Raw genomic sequence first — 21,107 nt, 5'->3', positions numbered from 1 at the left:
AAGGTGGCAGGAATTGTAGTTTGGGACTTTATTTTTTTTTTTTTTTTTTTTTTTTTTTTTTTTTTTTTTTTTTTTTTTTTTTTAAATATATTTTATTGATTTTTTACAGAGAGGAAGGGAGAGGGATAGAGAGCTAGAAACATCGATGAGAGAGAAACATCGATCAGCTGCCTCCTGCACACCCCCCACTGGGGATGTGCCCGCAACCAAGGTACATGCCCTTGACCGGAATCGAACCCGGGACCCTTCAGTCCGCAGGCCGACGCTCTATCCACTGAGCCAAACCGGTTTCGGCTGTAGTTTGGGACTTTAAAGGGGAGGGAGGCCCTTCACATGGAGGTGGAAATACAAATGTTTGGTAAACTTTAACAATGGGACATAGAGAGGAGTTTGAACAAGAGGGCCTTGCTGGTTCCTGCCTGCATATCACACCGTAGTTCACATTACATTATTCTTATCTATGATGGTAGCTCCCTTCCTGGAGCAGGTCCTCTGTCTGAATACTTTTAGGCAGGTAGAGGGAAGATTAAAGGTTTTTCCCGAGTCTTTCATTTCTTAAAAATAGACAGTTTGAAATAATCAAATCCCAAAAGGCAGAATTTGGGGTGGTAAACTCTCACCATCGTATCAAAAAACTTCATAAGCATCATTTTGAAAAACAATAATGTTTTATTATACAGACTAGAGGCCCGATGCACGAAATTTGTGTAAGAGTAAGTCTTCCTTCTCCCGACTGCTAGCACCGGCTTCCCTCTAGCACCTGGGACCCGGGCTTCCCTTGCAGCCCCAGCTTCGTCCAGAAGGTCATCTGGAAGGACTTCTGGAAGGATGTATGGTCTAATTAGCATTTTATGCTTTTATTATTATAGATGTGTTTCAGTTAGCATGCTTTCAAAATGCAGCCTGAAAATAGATGGGTCCAGGGTTGATCAGGGTGATAGACTGTGATCTTTAGGACTTTTCATGGTAGTTTCAAGATTGCTGCCACAGTTCCCAACTGTATGTCTCTACACAGTCAGATCTTAAGCAGGAAGCATGAGGGGTGAGGGGCAGTGTAGAAAAGAAAAATTTTAAAAATGTGATTTTTGGGGGGGCGCGGAGTTGTAAAAAACTTTGCCAAGTATCAAGGGACTTAAAAATATTTATAACCTTTGCCCTGGCTGATTTTGCTCAGTAGTTAGAGCCTCAGACGAAGGGTTGTGGGTTCGATTCCCAGTCAAGGGCAACAAAAAATAATATTTATACCCTTTAATTTAGTAATTCTACTTTGGGAATTTCTTTAAGGAGTCCTTCCCTTACATGTCCTTGACCAGAACTGGGTCTCATGTTCATTTCTGGACTAATCATTGCCATACTACCTATTCTAGGACCACTGCCACCTAAACAAATTGTCAAGGGTATAAGAAGAGGAATTTGACTAGGAGTTGAGTAGGTAACTAAGAGTCCCTTCTTTTGTATTGGAAATAGTTTTGCATATAAAGTATTTGAGTTTAAGTCTTTTTGCATTTTATTTTATTTTATTTTATTTTTTTTCTTTTTGCATTTTAGATAGTTTCCTGTGGAGGGATTCACAGCAGCAGAATTATTAGATCAAAGGGTATAAATATTTTTTTAAAAAAATATATTTTATTGATTTTTTACAGAAAGGAGAGGGATAGAGAGTTAGAAACATCGATGAGAGAGAAACATCGATCAGCTGCCTTCTGCACACCCCCTACTGGGGATGTGCCCGCAACCAAGGTACATGCCCTTGACCGGAATCGAACCTGGGACCTTTCAGTCTGCAGGCCGATGCTCTATCCACTGAGCCAAACTAGTTAGGGCAAGGGTATAAATATTTTTATGGTACTAGATACTTATTACTGACATGAACTTTTTAAATTGAATTCTAGATTTACATTTGAAATAAGGCAGAGAGAGCTCTAGATTCCCCTTTACAAATAAAACAAAAGACACCCCCCGCCCCCCTCCCAAACTACACCCCGTGAGTTTGCAAGGTTTTCTTTCAGTAATCACTGAGTGAACTGAAATTGAACAAAAATCACAATTGTCACTGAGGAGAACAAACGCTGAGGTGAAAATTACTGCTCATTGAGGAATACGGGGCTGACTGGGTTGGTCAATCTCCCAGTTCTTCTCATTCTGTTTCCTTCAGATCATTTTATTGTCTACCACTTCCACATAAATGCAGAAGCTGTGGAAAGGAAAATAAAGTGAAACCCAGCTAATTTTGCTTTTTTATTATTGATTCAGCAGAAGATAGGAAAGTGTTAAGAAGTTAAAACTTAGGAAAAAATTTAATTAAAAAATATCTATTCTTGTTATATTTTCACTCTGCTTCTGACAATTTACTCAACTGCAATCGGGACCCCTTCTTCCCCCATAAAAGCATTAGTCACACTGGATTCTTTTAGAAGGACAGAAATATGGTTAAATACCCAAGAGAACTGTTGTGAATGTTAAATAAAATTTGAATTCGAAAGAAAAGTGGAAGGATTTGTTGGTATGACTCTCTAATGGATTAGTGCTTTGTGAGTGGGTGTGCTAATTAAGTCCACTTTGTTGATCCATGTGTGCCTTTTCTAACCTACCTTGAAAAATTACAGCACCCACGGCACTATAACAAAGACCTCTTCCAACATGTATGGAATTGACAGGACCCCCTGATAAATTTGAAGTTCCATCCCCTTGAGAATCAGTTGAGATTCCTCTCACATATTGCTTAAGTTTTATCTGAATCTTGTATAAAAGATAATCTTTAGAAATTCTTTCCTCGGTAGACTGCTCTATTTTCCCATAAAATACACTTGCAAATAAGGGCAGATTTTTTTTAACACAATGCCTGCAGCAACAGCCATGATAAATCCTTTCTTGGCCTCAGCTTTCTGTAACCTTCTCCATCCCTCACAATGACACACACTTTCTCTCATTCATCTTTTATTACAATTCAATATTGTGCTTGAATATCATTAGCTTGTATGCAGCTCGTATGCAGCACCCCCACCCCCTTTTCTTTAAAGGACAAACTACTGTTGTTGTGCACATTTCATCTGGAAATTGACTTTGGTGTTATAGGTTCTAATATATTTACACAACAGGTACAGAAAGGTATTGGAAAAAAGAAGAAATATTTTTAACATCGTAAACCTCTAGCAAAAATATGTGTGTAATAGAATCTGGTACTGTGGTATTACACACATTACAACTGTCACTGTGACTTAGAGCCTTAGTTTAGCTGAAAGAAAATCTATAACCCCAGAAATGCAACAATGTCTGAGTCACAGTTCAGGGTAATAAATGTTTTTCACAGAATACTGTAATCCATATTTCCAAAAGCTGATGCAACAAAAGAATTTCTATTAGAAATCTTTCAATTTCATGGGTGGAGGCTCCAATGCAGAGAGAAACAGAGAGGGAGGAAGAAAAGTATTTAGAAAAAAACGATACACTGGAATGACATGATCAACTGCCAATGTTCAGAAACCTTAGCCCTCAGGCTAGTGAATTTGGTTGCTGTAGACCCTCCTCTGAGAAAAGGCCACAGAAGGCAAACTTTACTTAAATAATTTTAAGCTTTTCTCTTTAAAGGGCATGTTCCTTTTAGGAGCATTGTTTTTATGACTACAACAAGAACGTGGGGGAGGAATCCCAGACATGAATCGGGAAGAGCTTTCCTACATGGGGAAATGAGGAAATAATGTCTTACTATTCTATTGCCTTTGGATGGGCCTGGGCAGGGCTTGATAGTCTGAGGAACATTCTCAAGTACCTGTGCCTGGCCAATCATGTTCTCTTGACTTGATTGGGGATGGGGCAGATAGACGTCTAGGATGGCAAACAGCGGGTCCAATGGAACCAGTGAAAAGAAGATGTTTTAATTTGACAGGTCTTGTTCTTTTGGTTGTTCCTGGCCATCTGGAACAGTCCCTTTCAAAAATTCATTAAGTTTATAGGGGTGACATTGGTTAATAACATTATATAAGTTTCAAGTGTACAGTTCTATAATACCTCATCTGTATATTGCAATGTGTGTTTACCAGCCAAAGTCTGGTCCCCATCCATCCCCAAAATCGGACCCTCCTTTGATGATGAAGGGCAAACCTCTTCATCCTCCCCCTTCCCTCCTTCCCCTCTGGTAACCGCCATTCTGCTGTCCGTGTCTATGAGTTTGTTTTGTTCATTTGTTGCTTAGAACAATCATTTTTGCTAAGAGCAGGAACTAAAATACTTTTCTTGTCTGTTTGAGGAAACATGGGTAGAGTATCTGCTTGACAGTTAGAATTTGATATCACAAAATAGGCCTGGCACTTTACTGTGTCTGTGTCACCTTCTTCCCTTCCCCTGTGTGTCTGCTAAACTCCTCCTCATTCCTCTAGACCAGCTGTGGGCAAACTATGGCCCGCGGGCCGGATCCGGCTGTTCTATCCGGTTCTCTTGCTCTCCCCTCCGCTCCTTTACTTTGAATTTATATTAGTTCACACAAACACTCCATCCATGCTTTTGTTCCGGCCCTCTGGTCCAGTTTAAGAACCCATTGTGGCCCTCGAGTCAAAAAGTTTGCCCACCCCTGCACCCATTCAAATGTTCATTTGGAAGTTATTTTTTCCAAACCTTCAGCTCTCAAAGCAGCTTATTTGCATCCCTTTTACAGTCAAGCCTCAGTTTTCAAATGTCTCCCATCTTGAACAATTCAGTTGTCCACCAAATTGTTCATGGAAAAATATGTCTCCGTTGCCGAACAAAACTTTGGTTCTCCACCTGACAACCCTTTCATGTTGATGCCTGTGATCAGTCACGTGTCTCTCTGGCAACAAAGGAGAGAATGAGCGAGTATGAATTAGTTTGCTGCTAAACCTCACATTGTTAACATCTCAGGAAATTGTGCGGTGAATATTTTCATGGTTATCTTGCTTCTGTTGTTGCTTATTACTGTTCTGTACAGTAAGTCACCATGGGTCCTAAGAAGTTTAGTAATAACAGCAAAGTGAAAAGGAAATTTGTGAGAACAGCAATAGAGTTTTAAAAAGAAATAATTTGAAAGCATGATAGAGGTGTTCATGTCTGAGATCTGGCTACCGGGTATGGCATAGCAAAATTGACAATTAGCACAATTTTAAAACATAAAGAGGCCATCCAGAGTGCTGATGCTGCTAAGGGTGTGAAAATGCTCATGAAACAATGATCATAGGCAACTGAAGAGGTAGAAAAATTACTGTTGCTTTGGATAAATGAAAAGCTGTTCGCTGGTGATAGCATTTTGGAGGCAATGTTATGTGTACAAGGAAAGATGCTGCCTCCTGACCTCCTGAAAGACACGCCTGGAATGAGTGCTGAAAGTGACTCATTGAAGGGTAGGAGAGCGTGGTTGGGTAAATTTCAGAAAAGAAGTGGCATTCATAGTGCAGTGAGGCATGGGAAGGCTGCCAGTTCTAACAAAGTAGCTGCTGATAATTTTGCGACGGAATTTCAAGAACACATAGAAGCCAAGGAATTTGTTCCCTAACAAATGTTCAATTGTGATGGGACAGGCCTCTTCTGGGAGAAAATGCCAAAGAGGGCCTGCATCACACAGGAGGAGAAGTCATTGCCAGGACACAAGTCAATGGAGGACAGGCTGACGTTTTTATTGTGTGGGAATAAATAAAAGTGGGGACTTTAAATTGAACCTTTTCTCATCTACCATTCTGAAAACCCTTGGGTTTTCAAGAAAAATGCTGTTTAAAACAAGCTGAATGTGATGTGGAGGGCTAATAGCAAAGCTTGGGTAACCAGGCAATTTTTTATTGAGTGGATTCGTGAAGTGCTTGCTCCAAGTGTGGAGAAATACCTTCAGGAAAAACAATTGCCACTCAGGGCCCTTCCTGTAATAGACAAAGCTCCTGCCCACCCTCCAGGCTTGGGGGCCAGTTGGTGGAGGAGCACAGCTTCATCACTGTTAGGTTCTTGCCACCTGACTACTCCTCTCCTCCAGCCCATGGGCCATTTCTAATTTCAAGAAACTCTATACAAAGGCACCATTTCAGAGGTGCTTTGAGGTGACCTCCTCTGAAACGAATTTAACCCTCAGGGAGCTCTGGAAGGAACATTTTAATATCCTCACTTGTTTGAGGCTCATAGACCACATAATCAATCTGGAAGACACTGTGGCCTGATCCTGTTGGTGAAAGAGACTTTGAGGGCTTTGAGGATGAGCCGTGTCTGTTGTGGAGGGTATTGTGTCTTTGGGCGAGTCCCTGGCGTGGAGGTGGATGATGATGATGTGGAGGAGTTGGTGGAGGACTACAGCACTGCGCTGACCACCAAGGAGCTCCAAGACCTGCAGAGGGAGCAGCAACAGGCGGCAGCTGAGGTGCTCTCTTCAGAGGAGGAGGAGGGGAGAGAGGACATTCCTACTTCACTAATCAAGGAAATGCCTGGGAAATGGGGAGAAATGCAAAGTTTTATTGAGAAATATCACCGGACAAAGAAGTAGCAAACTGTGCAATAAACTTGTTCAATGACAATGCAGTGTTTCACCTCTGGCAATTGCTAAAATGCAGGTAAAAACAAACATCATTGGATAGGTTCTTAGTGATCAGGGGCCTAGTGAGCCTGAAGCAAGTTCTAGTGGAACAAAGAGGCAGAGAGAGAAAGATCCCAGAAAAACAGCTACCTGACCTTTTTATGGAAGGGGACTCCCCTTCCAAACAATAACATCCCTCCATCCCCACTCTCCATATTCAATCATCAATAGCTGTCAACATTAAAGGTAAGTTCTAGTGTGTACATAAATTTTCATTTTTTACTGTACATTTCATTTCTTTTTTGTTAAATTTTCATTTACAACTCATGTCCTTTTTGTTTCTAAAGTGTTTATTTATAGATTAAACAGTACATTCAACATATATATAAGAAAGGTTAAAACAGGGAATCAGATGGGGGTTTTGAATGGATTAATTCAATTTACATTATTTCTAATGGGAAAAAAATGATTTAGTTTTCAAACAAATCGCTTCTCAAACAGCCTTCTGGAACAAATTATGTCCAAGAATTGAGCCCACTATACCAGGGGTCCTCAAACTACGGCCCGCGGGCCACATGCGGCCTGCCGAGGACATTTATCCGGCCCGCCGGGTGCCGCTGCCTGTCCTGCTTAGCAGCCGACTCGTCCCGGGCTCGTAGTGTGCATAGGAATTTGTTCATAGTTTTTTTTTTTTAAACTATAGTCCGGCCCTCCAACGGTCTGAGGGACAGTGAACTGGCCCCCTGTTTAAAAAGTTTGAGGACCCCTGCATTCATGACATTCTAATATTAGTTGTTCATATGGGCAGCTGATCAGTTTGCTGAAGATCAATTCCCCAAAGTCATTTAGCCAAATTAAATTCACCAAAAGTCAATTGAGGAAACCAATTTGCTTAAAACAAATTTTTCTACAGGTCTGTGATTTATTCACCATAAGGCAGAAACCTTGTCTGATTCAAGCCTGGTGTTCTTGCACAACTCAGCATATTGCTTTGGTCATTGAAGGGGTTAGTGGATACTTAGTGCTTATTGAATTTAACGAAATATAATTGTCATACAAATGAAATAGATTCACATTATTCTTGCTTTCCCTTTGTTCACCTTTTCTATCTCAGTTACAATGTGCAGACCACACCTAGTCAGAGTATGTAAACCTTGAGAAGTTTTTCTGCCAACTCTGTCCTGCAGATATAGGGTTTGCATAGATTTACGTGAGAAACTCAGCCCTTTATTGGATTTAGAGCCTCTTGGTTCCCTAGTAGCTTGTATAATGCTTGTTTTACTGTAACTTCTAAAAAGAATTTATTTTTGCTTACAATTGTTTTCTTGTCCCTTTCATTTAGTTCCATTGTTGTTTCTCTTTACATAGTTGATTCATCACCTTTGGTTATGAGAAATGGATTAGACAGATTTTCCTGTTCTGTCACATCTGACAATACTCAAAGTCCAGGGAAACTAAGGCAAGCTGCTAGGACGTCTGTGGATGAGGGCAGTGATGTGGATGTGGCAACATTGTTGGCCGCCCACCACCAGCAAATCCACCCCTTCCCTGCCAATGTACCTCATTTTGCTAAGGTACTGGGTAGCCATATGCCCCGGGGATTGTGGGACTCTTCCTGTCTCCAGGGGGAGAATTATGATTAGTCCAAGTCAGTCTTAGTAATTCATTCCCATTTGCCAATGAGTGGTTAGGAGTGAGCATCAAACCCAACCTTGGTCAATGAGATGTAAGGGGATGCCTGCTGGGGGACTTCAAAAGGTTTTCTCACGTAGTAAGAATCAGAACAGGGAGATTTCTTTCCTGCTTTGGATGTTGCTAGGTGCGCGGATTTGGTGCTTGGTGCTGTTTCTCTGGATTACAAGGCAGAAAGCCAGAAGAAGCACCAAGAAGTGGATTCCAGGCAGACTTGTGATGTTTAGCCACCAATGAGCCAACAATATAGCTGCCTTACCCCAGAGCTCTGTGCTTAAGCTTTGGTACCTGGGTTTTCTGCTATTTTCAGCTGAAAACATCCTAATTAAAACAGTAGGTGTTGTATTTTACAAAATAGTTGAGTTCCCTGACAATGAACATTTGATAGATGTCCCTTGAGTCCTCTGATCTCAGCCAGGCATGAGGTCTATATGAATTTAGAGTCAACCAGTTCTGTGATCCAACTCTGGTGCTACCATTTATTTACCAGCTGTGTGACCTTGGGCAAGTTACTGAATTTCTGGGGGCCTCATTTTCATTCTCTATGCATTCTCTGTGTCCCACATTTCTGGAAATCTGAGTCTCTTACCAGCCCTTACTCCATCTCTAATCCTCATAACACCCAGGATGACGATTTTGAAAAGTTTTGCTTTTTAGCTAACACTTTCTAATAAAAAGTCTGCATATATTATGGATTTCAACTGGCCTTCAGGAAATGGTATTAGTTCTTAGTTCATATTCATGCCATTTATGTTGGCAAGAATGGCCTCTTCTGTGTTAAACAGAAGAGATAATGTAATTGCTGGTAGCTTTTAAAATACTTGAGGAGTGAAAGGAGTAAAGCTTTTGGAAAACTTTTATGCATGTTATAAAAATATGAATGAACATCTTTCAAGAGACTCCTGGAATAATTCAAAATAAAAAGTCAGACACTTTCATTGGAATCCCTTAATAGGTTATACAAGATCTAAAATACATGTCTCTTGTACCTTTGGCTCTCCCCTTACCTGAAATATGCTAAAAGAAAAAATTCTCCTCAATTTTGGTCTTAGTGAATAATACACTGGGGTTTTAAATTTTGGATCTGGTGAGTAAATAGAGCTAAGATTCAAGTCTAAGTTTATAATTTCTATGTCCAATAATACTTAACTGAATAAAGAAATATTCCATTCATTTATGGAAAATCCTATATTCAAGATAATAACAATTAGTGAAAATGTAAACTCATCATGATATATTTCATAAAGGCATTTAATACAAATTAATATTTATTTCACATAACATCTATTAATAAACTAAGAGAATGGATGAAGACTTTCTTAATATGGTAGAAAAAAGTCAATCTCAAACCAATAGCTAAATTCATTCTTAATGCAAAATACCAAAGGCATTCCCAAAGCCAGGAACAAGGTAGGGTTGTTCACTGTCACTGTTATTTAATTTTGTATATTTTAGCCAATGCATTACGACAAGAAAAAGACATGTAATTAGACATATAATTATTAGAGAGGGAAAAAGAAAATCTCATTATTTATAGGTAGCATAATCGTCTGTTAAAAACCAGAGTATTAGCTTAAAGACTATTAAAACTAGTAATAGAGTTTAAAGAGGTGACCACTCACAAAATCTTTTCCTTAAACTATAAACTTATCAAGAAATGTGTAGGACCCATATCATGTTATAGTGAGGACCCATATGATGTTATACTGATCATTTTTTTAATCTTCATCTGAGTATATGTTTTATATTGATTTTGGAGAGAAAGGGAGAGAGAGAAAACTGTGGGAGAGAAACATTGATCAGTTGCCTCCCACATGCATCCCGACTGACAGACTTATCAGGGAATGGACCTGCAACCTAGGTATGTGCCTTGATAGGGAATCAAACTTGCAACATTTTGATGCATGGGACGATGCTCCAACTAACTGAGCCACCCAGCCAGGGCTGACCAATTTTTTATATTTAACCTCTGACTGCTTTTAAGTGTTACCCTTTCCTCTTTTCTTTATACGACATGTCTGGAAAGCTGTTAAGAAAGTTACTTCTTCTCTGATGGGAGACAGCCCTGTCCCACATGGTAACACATACACTAAGTCTCCTTACTGCCCCAACCACAGTAAAAACCCAGAACAGTCTCCTTCCCTTGCTTTCACAAGTGAGTTTGGACCTGCTCGAGAGTCCTTCCCTGTCTTCCCCAGGTACATGAATTATGTGAGTAATAAACATTTTCATACCCTCTTTACGTCTTCAGTTTGACATTGGAACTAAACTTTGCATGGGGATCCCTCCTGCTTTTGCAGAGTGATCATAAGGAATATATAGCAGATATAAAAAGATCGAGATTAATAATAATAGCTAACATTTACTAATGCTTATGTTTTTACATACTGTTTTCAGTGCATTGAGTCATTTAATTCCTACAAAACTTCATGAGTAGGTGACATCACTACCTTAATTTTATAGATGAGGAAAAAGAGGCCAGAAGTTAGGTATTCTGCACTAGGTCACATAGCTGACCACAGGTGGGGTCAGGACATAAATCCAGAAGTCTGGTTCCAGAGCTCTCTCTAAGCCACTACATGGGGATGAAAAGTGAAATGGAGGCACAGGATGTTTAAATGAACTTGTTTAAGTCACACATCCATGAAGAGGCAAAACCAGGACCTGCCCTATTGCCTTTCTGAGTTAATAATTGACATTGATATACTGCTTCATAACTAAAAAGGCATGATACATATATTATTTCATTTGATAACCTCAACAGTTGTGGGAAGGTAAATTAGTAGAGGTACAAATCTCCTGTTGTCCAGATGAGGAAACCGAGAGCCAGGAAAGTTCTGTAATTAACCCAAGATGACATACATGTTAAATGTGTGTAGCAAGACATAAACACTATCTTTGATATCACATTTTTCATGGTACCAGGTGTCTGTGTTCAAGGTGCTCCTAGAAGCGTGCTTAGATGTGGAGAGGCTTCCAGATGTGAATCATCCAAACTTGAGTTTCCTTGGAACCTGTATCTGATTTGTGGGTGTTTCTTCTCTCCTGGCAAGTGCCAAGCTCTGGTACTAAGGTCTGCAAATGGTCAGTCTGAGAAGGTGCTTTATTGTCCTGTTACTTTTAATCCCGGTGAGCTGAGCTAGGGGATGCCTTGTTAGGGATGACAAATGCCAACACAGTTATGGCAGAGTATATCTTCCAGAGATGGTTCTCATCTGCCATGTGACTTTGCCATCCTCCCACTAAGAGATGCAGTCTATTTCCCCATCCCCTTGAACCTGGGCAGCCTCTGTTTCTGCTTTGGCAGAGTGATGCTTTGCATTTCCAGGCACAGCCCTTAACTGGCCTAGCAGCTTCTGCTTCCTGCCTCTTGGAAGCCAGACACCATGCAATGAGAACACCTACCCTGAAACCACAATGCTCAGAGAGCCCTCAACCCTGTGTGAGAGGTGTTGGAGGCTGAGACACCCTGTGGGGAGAAAGAGAAGCAGAGGAACACTGAGGCATCTTGGAAGTGGATCCTTCAGTCCACGCCACCCAGGCTGTCACCTCACATAGCAGAGATAAACTGCCCCGGGCCAGACCTTCCTGAATTTCTGATTTATGAAATTGTGGCACAGTTGAAGCCATTAAGTTTTGGGAGTGGTTTGTTATATAGCCAGAGATGACTGAAACAAATAATTTTAGTACTACACAACTGAGAAGTCAACAACAGGCACAGCTTTGCCTCCCATGTACATGGAGTTACTTTTCATTTAGCAGAATGAACCACAGCTGGAGTGGCCACTTGTCATCAATAATAATTTTCAGCTCTCAGGTGCTTAGGTCTTTAAAGATAACCCATTTTACCATTAGGAAAAGACAGTTCCCAGAGAATTCATTTATACATGGCTGAGCTAAAATATCATGATTTGTTTTGAACAAGAGGAAAATAATAACTCAAGTATGTAATTACATTTGCCTTATTTTTTGAAGTTTCCAAAGTGATTTTTCAAATCTACCTTCTCTCTTAATCTTCCCAATGAGTGTGAGATAGAAGTGGTGGTATTATTCCCATTTTTCCCGATAAGAAAATAGAGGCTCAAAAAAGTTCTAAGACACGCCTAGAACCAGGGGGACAGGATGGGAGGTAAGGCTAGAATCCAGATGTCTTGGCTCACAGTCTTTTTCCAATCCAGCAGCTAACCAACCTGTGAGTTGGGCAATCCAGAGAGTGGATGGCAGGGAGTCCTGCCTCCAGCTGATGATTTATCTATTATGGTAGGTGTATGTTCAATGAAACTTGCTTGTTTCCACGACAACAGAACTCAAATGAAAACTTCAATTGCTTAGGAGGAGGCAGATTCACTGTCATTTCTATCCCTTTGAAGAATTGCACATTTTGATGGGCAAAGTGCCAGAAATAATTAAACCAAATAGCTCCAGAGCAGAAGAAAAGAAACATATTTATATGTATATAAATGTGGGTGGCATTTCTGCCTCAAGACTCTTTCAACATGACAATCCAGGAAAATCCAGAGATCAACCCCTTATAAAAAAAGAAACAACCTGGAAAGAAAAAAAGGGAGTACCTTGAAGTGGAGAGAAGGAAGGAGGGGGCGGGGCAGGGGGGTTGGGGAGGGGGGAAGGGAAGAAGCCATGGGCAAGGAGGGGGAACAGACCTGGCCCTCTGTCCTCTCCCTGGTCCCCAGGGGAAGAAGCAGTGGAGGAAGCAATCAGATTTTAACTGGAAATCCTTACATTGAGTCAAGTGGCTTGAAGCATTCATTTTGTTTTTATTTGCTTTTCTTGTGAGGTACCCACTTTGGCTCTAATTTCCCGATTTTGCTGTGGAGATCAAGAGATTTTGAGCAGAGCAGAGATGGAATACATTCTCCTCTATTGGCCACATGCCAGATTTTATTACAGTTTTTTGTTAACTTAGCTTGTTATGGAATGGAAATGTGGTCTCTCAGGCATGTGAAAGGGAGGAGGCTCTTTTGATTTCTTCCTTTCTGGTCTTTAATTCATTCAACCATTATTGAGCAGCTATTCTATAGAAGGTCCTGCCCTAAGAATTGGGGATTCAGAAATGTCTAGGGTACACCATTTAGTGACTCATGTTTAATGTACCCACTTGCCTGGTCTTCATAGCTAAGTAATGAAAATTCCATAGCCCTGTTGTGAGCTACAGAGTGACTGTCCAATACATGGCTTTTATGCATCATTCATGTATTCATGAATTCATGCAGTCAACAAATAATTACTACCTCTTACTAAGAACCAGACACTTTGCTACGTGTTGGAGTTTTAAAAAGTGAACAAAAGCAACATATATAACAAAGAATTACTATCCAGGATTTATAAAGAACCTTACAAATCAGTAAGAAAAGAACAAATAAACCAACAGACAAATGAATAAATGATATAAACATGGGATTCACAGAAGGGGAAAACATAAGAAGCTAAAAAGCATTTTATATGTTCACCTTCTCTTAGTGAGAAATACAAATTAAAATCATCACAAGATGAGACTTTATTTTTACCTACTTGTGTGGCAAAAATGAAATATTTATTAATATCAGTGGTGTTGACTTTTGGGAAAAGGGCAACTTCCCTGTATTTCCGGTGGGAATGGTAAAATGGTCCCTGATTTTGGAGGACAACTTGAAAGTATCTATTAAAATTGTCTGTACCAAGAACAATTGGAAACAATCTAAATGTCTCTGGAATGTATAGATGGGACATGATTTAGTCATATGGTGAAAATTTTACACAGCCATTCAGAAGAAAAAATTAGAGCTATCCACATCAACATGGATTGATGTTAAAAATATATTGTATAGTGAAAAAAGCAAGCCTCAGAGTTATATGTACTCTATGACCATTTATGTGGGAAAAACACAAAAAAATCAATACTCCATATATTCTATGGTGTAGGTAAACAGTCTGGTACAGATATATATCAGATATAATAGCAGTTCTCTCGATTTTTGGTGGTGGAAAGGAGTGAAGAAGTCCAAAGGGACTTTATCTATAATACTATATATTTTATGCAACTATATTATGTATAATTTATTAGTTAAAAATTAGCTAGAGGGAAACAGTGAACAGAACACAATCCCTGTCTTTGAGGAATTTATTGACTAATGGCCTTATCTCTGGGCAAAGCAGAGATTAGAACCCAGATTTTCAATTTCATAGTGCAACCATCTGCCTCTTGGATGTATGATAAATTTAACCACCTATGAATAATCTCATGCTCTGACTTGCTTTCTGCAAAGTGATTGCTTTTCAAGTTGGTGTAAAGGTTAAGGCATTTTATTTCTTTCTTTGAGTGGGGAAGTGGGTGGATTTTTCATTTAAAAAACTGTTTTATTGAAATAAATGAATGAATGCCAAGAATATTTATAATTTATGTGTAAGGTATGCAGAATAACAGTACAATGAACACACTCATTAACCTCCCTCCCAGTCTCATCCATTTTCAAAATGGACACTGGTGAGGATATTTGGACTGTCCCATCACAGACAAGACCTGAAGGGCTTGGTGGTACTCTTTCCTAGTCTACATCAGTACCATTTCCACAATTCTCTAGCAGCCAAATAAGCGAAAGAAATAGCACTGTCTGGAAAATTGGAATCTTCTCTTTGTGTGCTAAATGGCTAAGCAGTGATTTACCTGGGCTGCTCCTAGAGGGTGGGCTGTCACACAAAGGTCTGAGAGATGTGTCTAGAGGTAGATAGAGTGTCTAAGCGTATTTAGCAAACAATAATGCAAACCACTGAATATAGAGCATGGAGGAAGCAAACTGCACATTTGCTGTCTGGAAAGTAATCGAATATTTATAGTTTTGGAATAGCTAGTTCAGAGCTGAAGGAAGGGAGATCCTTGTTTCAGTCAATGAGCAAATCAGTGTTCTTTGGAACTCAATAGGAAATTAAAGGAATTTACCCATTAAATAGTCCATTTTTGAGGTTTTTCAAGTCTTTATCTGAGAAGGGATTTAAATAGGAACTAGTTAAGACTATACCCAAAATGCAGAGAGCATAAGGGACAACACGCTCAACACATGCAAGGAGGGAGAGGGAGAGGGAGCGGGGCGGGGGCGAGGGTGGATGGAGAGACAGAAAGAACAGGTGGAGTTGAAGGTCACAGTTGGTCTCCCATGATCTGCTGAAGTGTTGGAGGTGACAACCTTTTACACATATGGCATGAAAGTCTCACAGTCACATGTTGTCTTTAATAAATGATAGATGTTTACTCCAAATAAAGGTTAGAAAATTAGTAAGAAATCAGAACTGAAAAGGGATGAATAAGGAGTCCTTAAAAGCTCCTGGCAGCCATTTGGGGCTCCCCAGAAGCTATGCTTTCCCAATCCCAATTCCTTCTTTGCAGACAGTTCTGGAAACCTCACTCTTTCCCTCACCTGTTGGGTCCCCAGACAGAACACAGGATGCAATATTTGGGATATACTTACACTAAGAAATGATTTGTTATTTATCTGAAATTCAAATTTAACTGGGTGTATTTTTATTTTCTAAATCTGTCAACTCTATGTTTGTGATATATGCTTACCTTTGTTCCTTCCCCAATTCCTTTTCTAATTCTGATCAAGTTAAAGTTCCATATCCCCCAAGGACCCTCAGAAGGGGCCCTAAGGAAGGAAGGAATGTACCGCTCTCATTTCTATCCACCCCAGGACCCCCTACAATGGAAGACCATCCCATCATTTTGGAAAATTTATGATGACTATTAGCCACAAAGGTCTTTCCCTTCAATATCTTCACAGTGAAGAGATTGGGATGGATGTCATTGTGCAAGAATATTCAGAATTAAGAATTATAATCTTATCGCTAAACCGAGGCACGGCAGAAAGACTCTGTTATTAGGAAGAGCACACCCTTACTCATAGACAATCCCAAATACACCTGGAGTTCAGAAGACAGGCAAGGCATTTCTTTACTCTTCCTATGGGGCTATTCTCCTACCCAATCTTAGTTAGCCTTGGAGGAAATCTAGAAAGTCCCTTCCATTTTGCCCTTCTTGTAGTTGAAGCCAAGGAAACCTGTTACCTTTCCTGTCCTGGGGAGGGGCTGATAGAGGGTCATGACTTCATTTAGAGAGAGGATCTAAGCTAGAAGTTGGCAAATTACATTTGTAGGGAAAATCCTGCTCACTGCCTACTTTTGTACAGCCTATGAGCTGAGGAGGGGTTTTATATTTTTAAATGGTTAAAAAAAATCAAAAGAAGAAGAGTATTAAGTGACATGTGGAAATTACACAGGATTAAAATTTTGGTGTTCACTGTTTTATTGGGAGACAGCCATGCTCATTCTTTTATGTATTGCCCGTGGCGGCTTTCATGCTACATAGGCAGAGGTGAATATTTGTTCTGAAGCCCATGTGGCCCACAAAGCCTAAAGTAGTTACCATCTGGCCCTTTTTGAACAAACTTCGCTGACCATTGATTTAAGTAATAAACTTCTCTTACAAATAGTAGCTGTCTCTCTGAGAGTGTAACTTTCAAGTGTATTTACTCTCTAGCTTACAAGATCCCCTTCCCACCAGGACTGCCTCATTGAGAAACTTTTGGCTGTCAGGGACAGAAAATCCAACTCAGAGTGCCCTGCAGTCCTGTTGAAGCTAGCTGCAGTGGGACTGCTCTAAGTGTACCTTCATGTTTATGTGAAAACTTTGTTTTGGACTGAAAATGAATTAACATTATTACAAAACATTTCACATGATCTTGGTTTCTCTCCATCTGCTGACCTGCCTTCCAGTGTGTGAGCTTTATCCTTTATCCCTTCTCCAGAGCGCCCCTGCTGGCAACCGAGTGCTATAGCAGTTTCAGATCTGACAGCCTCTCTCTATGCTGGCTCCCATTTGACACATGTGGCAAACAGAGAAAATGTTACTTGTACAGCACGTTGAGATTAACTAAGGATGAAAAAAATCCATGTTTATAATCATTATAAAGAGAAAATAAATTTTAGGAAAGACATCAAATATATGACTTGTATAAATCTTAAAAATAAAAGTTTTCAAAAATTTAAATGAGAAGCTTGGTCTTGCATAAAAATAGTATTTTAATTTACTATTTTATGTTTGAAATGGTTACATGTAATTTTTAATCAAGGCTTTAAAATCACAATCTCTTCAATTGTGATAGTCACGACAAAAAATTTGTTCATGTAATTAAGTGAAAAAATATGTAAAAAAATTTAAACAATCATTTTAGATTAGCTCAAATTGTATTTACAAGATTTGTCAGTTCTTCCTTTATCTATTGTATTTACTTATTTATTTATTTTTTTGTTAATCCTCAACAGAGGATATATTTTTCCATTGATTTTTAGGGAGAGTGGAAGAGAAAGGGAAAGACAGAGAGAAACATCGATGTGAGAGAAACACATCAATTGGCTGCCTCCTGCACGAGCCCTGATCAGGGCCTGGGTTGGGGAGGAGCCTGTAACGAAGGTACATGTCCTTGACCAGAATCAAACCTGGGACCCTTTGGTCTACAGGCTGACGCTCTAGCCACTGAGCCAAACTGGCTAGGGCAGTTCTTCCTTTATTTTTATTGACAAATGTATTATTAAAACTTCTTATGATGGTAATGGATTTTTAATCCAATAGAACTTTTGCATATCAATTGCATACATGGTTTTAGCAGCCAGGTATCTTGGATGTGATTAAAATGGCACATAAGCCACAAATGGGGAAAAATAGCTCATTTACAAAGACAGAGATTGGGGGCCACTGCTTGGAGTTGTGCCTCTGAGGAACCCCCAGACCCACCGCCCAGCTGCATCCTGGGCTGCAGGCTTGCACGCTGCATTCCTTCGGCACCTGGAACGTGAAAGTCCCCAGTAGCTCTGAGAGGGCCTTGCTCACTGGGACAGCTACAAGCTTTGCAGAGGGTGTGTGCTCTGTTGCTGGCCAGGGGCAGAGCACTGCCCTGGCTGTACTCAGTGAATCCTAGCAGGTGGATGAGACCTGGATGGCGCTCTGTGAGACTGCTGCCTACAGGGGCCATGCGGCATGCCATTGGGTCCCGCTCACCTCTGTCCACTTTCTGCGGAACACTAGACGAGGCTATTTGTGGTCAGGGGTGACCTGCCTATGGCCCTCTTGTCACCCCCAAGGCCCTCTGGTCACCCCCAAGGCAAAGGGATCATTGCCTTGTAGAACATCCCTGGCCTATTTGTGGCGCACTAATGAGCGCTGGTGGGGAAGCTCCACCTTAACAGATGCCTCTGCAAAGTTTCCTGAAGAAGGTGATTCAGGAAGAAAGTACCTTCCAGTCAAAGTTGAACTCCCATGAACCTGGGTTGTTTTGGAAACATATTTTTCCATTTGTTGTTGTCAGCTACACGTTATGTGTGCATCCATGTATGTGTGTTGCACCAAGGATGCACTAAGGATGTGTGTTGTAATTACATATACCTCCTTAACTTGTCAGTCTGCCTTTAATATAATCTATTTTACCTAAAAATAAGAATCTTACAGCAATAAGCTTCCTCTTACCTTTCTCCAATCCTTTGTGTTACTGTTGTATTACATTTAACTTCTACATCTGTTATAAACACCAAAATACATTGTTATATTTGTATTATGTCATCAGTTGTCATTTAAAAAAATAGCTTTATTGGGATGCAAATTCACATATCATAAAATTCACCCATATTCAAAGTGTACAACTCAATGGTTTTTGGTATATTACATAATTAAAAATGTGATAAAATACAAAGTTTGCTATTTTTACTTTTAAGGTACATTTCAGTATATTCACAATGTTGTGCAACCATCATTGCTATCTATTTCCAAAAACTTTTCGTTACCCCAAACAGAAACTCTGTAACTATTAAGCAATAACTTTCTATTTTCTCCTTCCCATGTGGTAACTTCTAATCTACTTTCTTTCTCTATGAATTTGCCTAATTTAGGTACATCATATAAGTAGAATCATATAATATTTGTTCTTTTGTGTCTGGCTTATTTTACTTAGCATGTTTTCAAGGTTTATCCATGTTGTAGAATGTATGAGAACTTAATTTCCTTTTTAGGCTAAATAATATTTCATTGTATGTATATAACATATTTTGCTTACCCATTCATCTGTTGGTGGACTAATTATCTTTTAGGAAATTATCTTTATTATCTTTAAAGGAAATTAAGAAACAAGAAAAAATGCTCCTTATATACTTATTATCTCTGGATTTATTATTTATGGAATGTCTCAGTTGCTTATGTAGAACTGAATTTCTCTCCGGTGTCATTCCCTTTCATCCTGAAGGGGGCAGAGATGTCTTTGTTGTGGTGGAACTGTGAATCTAAGTGTTCATTTTACCTTTTCTTGGGTTAAAAGGAAGTGAGGCCCATTTTTATCTCGGTGGAGCTTTCACTTACACACCGATGCAGAGAGCAATTGTTTGTGCCTGGGTCACATTCCCTCCCTGTGGTAAAACAGGTGTGGCAGCCTGCACGTCCTCATGTGGGCAGACACAGAGAGGACTGTCTCCCCGCAGGGAAAGGCAGGCCCCGGGCGGACGCTCAGCAGGACACAGCCATCTCCAGGCGGGACTCTTCTCTTTTTTCTGCTGTTTCCCTGTCCACGAGGACTTGTGTTAGTGAGAAAACAGAACATGAATATTGTTTCCTGCTGGGAGATACTTTGAATCCTCTCCCAGGCCTTTGGGACACCCCTGTGGGAAGGGAGTGTGCTGTGCGTTAGGCGCTGGTGGTAAGCAACGCCATTCATTACCTGTGTGGTTTTCAGACTGTGTGTCAGCCTTCTGATGGCAACAAGAAGTGACTGTGGATCTCTAGAGACTGAGAGTTCTCTTTCTGAGTAATGGCCTTGGTGAAAAGGAGTTGAAATTTCACCTTTCCCCTGAATGTCTTTATCATCCTGCAGCTTCATATTTAAGTACTATTATCTGGAAGTCATTCTTCTCAACAATAATTTGGAAGGAAGTTGCTTAGAGGCATCAAGGAGAGGGAGCAACTTGGGTAGAATCAAAATGGGAGAGAGATTGAATTCCAGGTTAAATCCCCAATCTGTCCCTTAAAGCTGAGGCATATACACGAGAAAGCAAGCAGCAAACAGTGGGTAAACACGCTGGACTGTACAGTAGGTAATGGATATTGAAGGATGATCTTGTCATGCATGCTAAACAGATACTTTTATGGGTTTAAATTTAATTAGCATCTGGAAATTAACAAGGCTAGAAAGAAGGGCAATGTGTTGTTAAGTGATGGCGATGGATAAGTACTGTTTGGAGCACATAGATAAACGAATATTTAATTTGTAATGCATAATGAGCTAGGTGTCTATAAATAATTTGTTTTTCAAGTTCCTGTCACAGAACAAAATAATATAATCATCCAAGGTCAGGAAATTACTGTTATTACTGTTTTCCTTTGGTTAAATGTTAAAATCAGCTTGTAGGTAGATATTGATTTGTATTGTTCAGGTTGGATAATATACATATTTTTATTGTCATACTTTCTGTTGCCTCTTTAAGGGGTGTGGCATGAAAATAATTTTTGGTCCTCTATCTTTTGCTCATTTACTTCAAGTATGTGTGTTTGGTCAGAGTGTGCTCCTAGAAGAGGGGGGAGCGGGCTTCCATATCTTCTTTTCTAGCCCCTTTTAATACTTAGAGCATTTGTTTTGTTGATGATCTTTTAGGAGGAGAGCCTGGGATATAACCTTTAGCTAGACAGTAGAAGAAGGGATCCAGTTTGGTTTGAAAATGATATAATTTCTGTTCTTTCTTTGGTCATAAACTGTATGGATCTTTCTAAAGTTTAAACTGAGGCTGCCCTTTGCCTCCCAAATGGTGTTGAACTGGGGCTGAGGTCAGGGTGCAGCAGGAGAACTATGTAGGTTTGGGCCCTGGTCAGGGGAGTCCCACCAGAAGAGTT

Source organism: Plecotus auritus (assembly GCF_963455305.1).
Source record: "Plecotus auritus genome assembly, chromosome: 1".
In the NCBI taxonomy this organism is placed as follows: Eukaryota; Metazoa; Chordata; class Mammalia; order Chiroptera; family Vespertilionidae; genus Plecotus; species Plecotus auritus.
Note: the sequence above shows the minus strand (reverse complement) of the source record.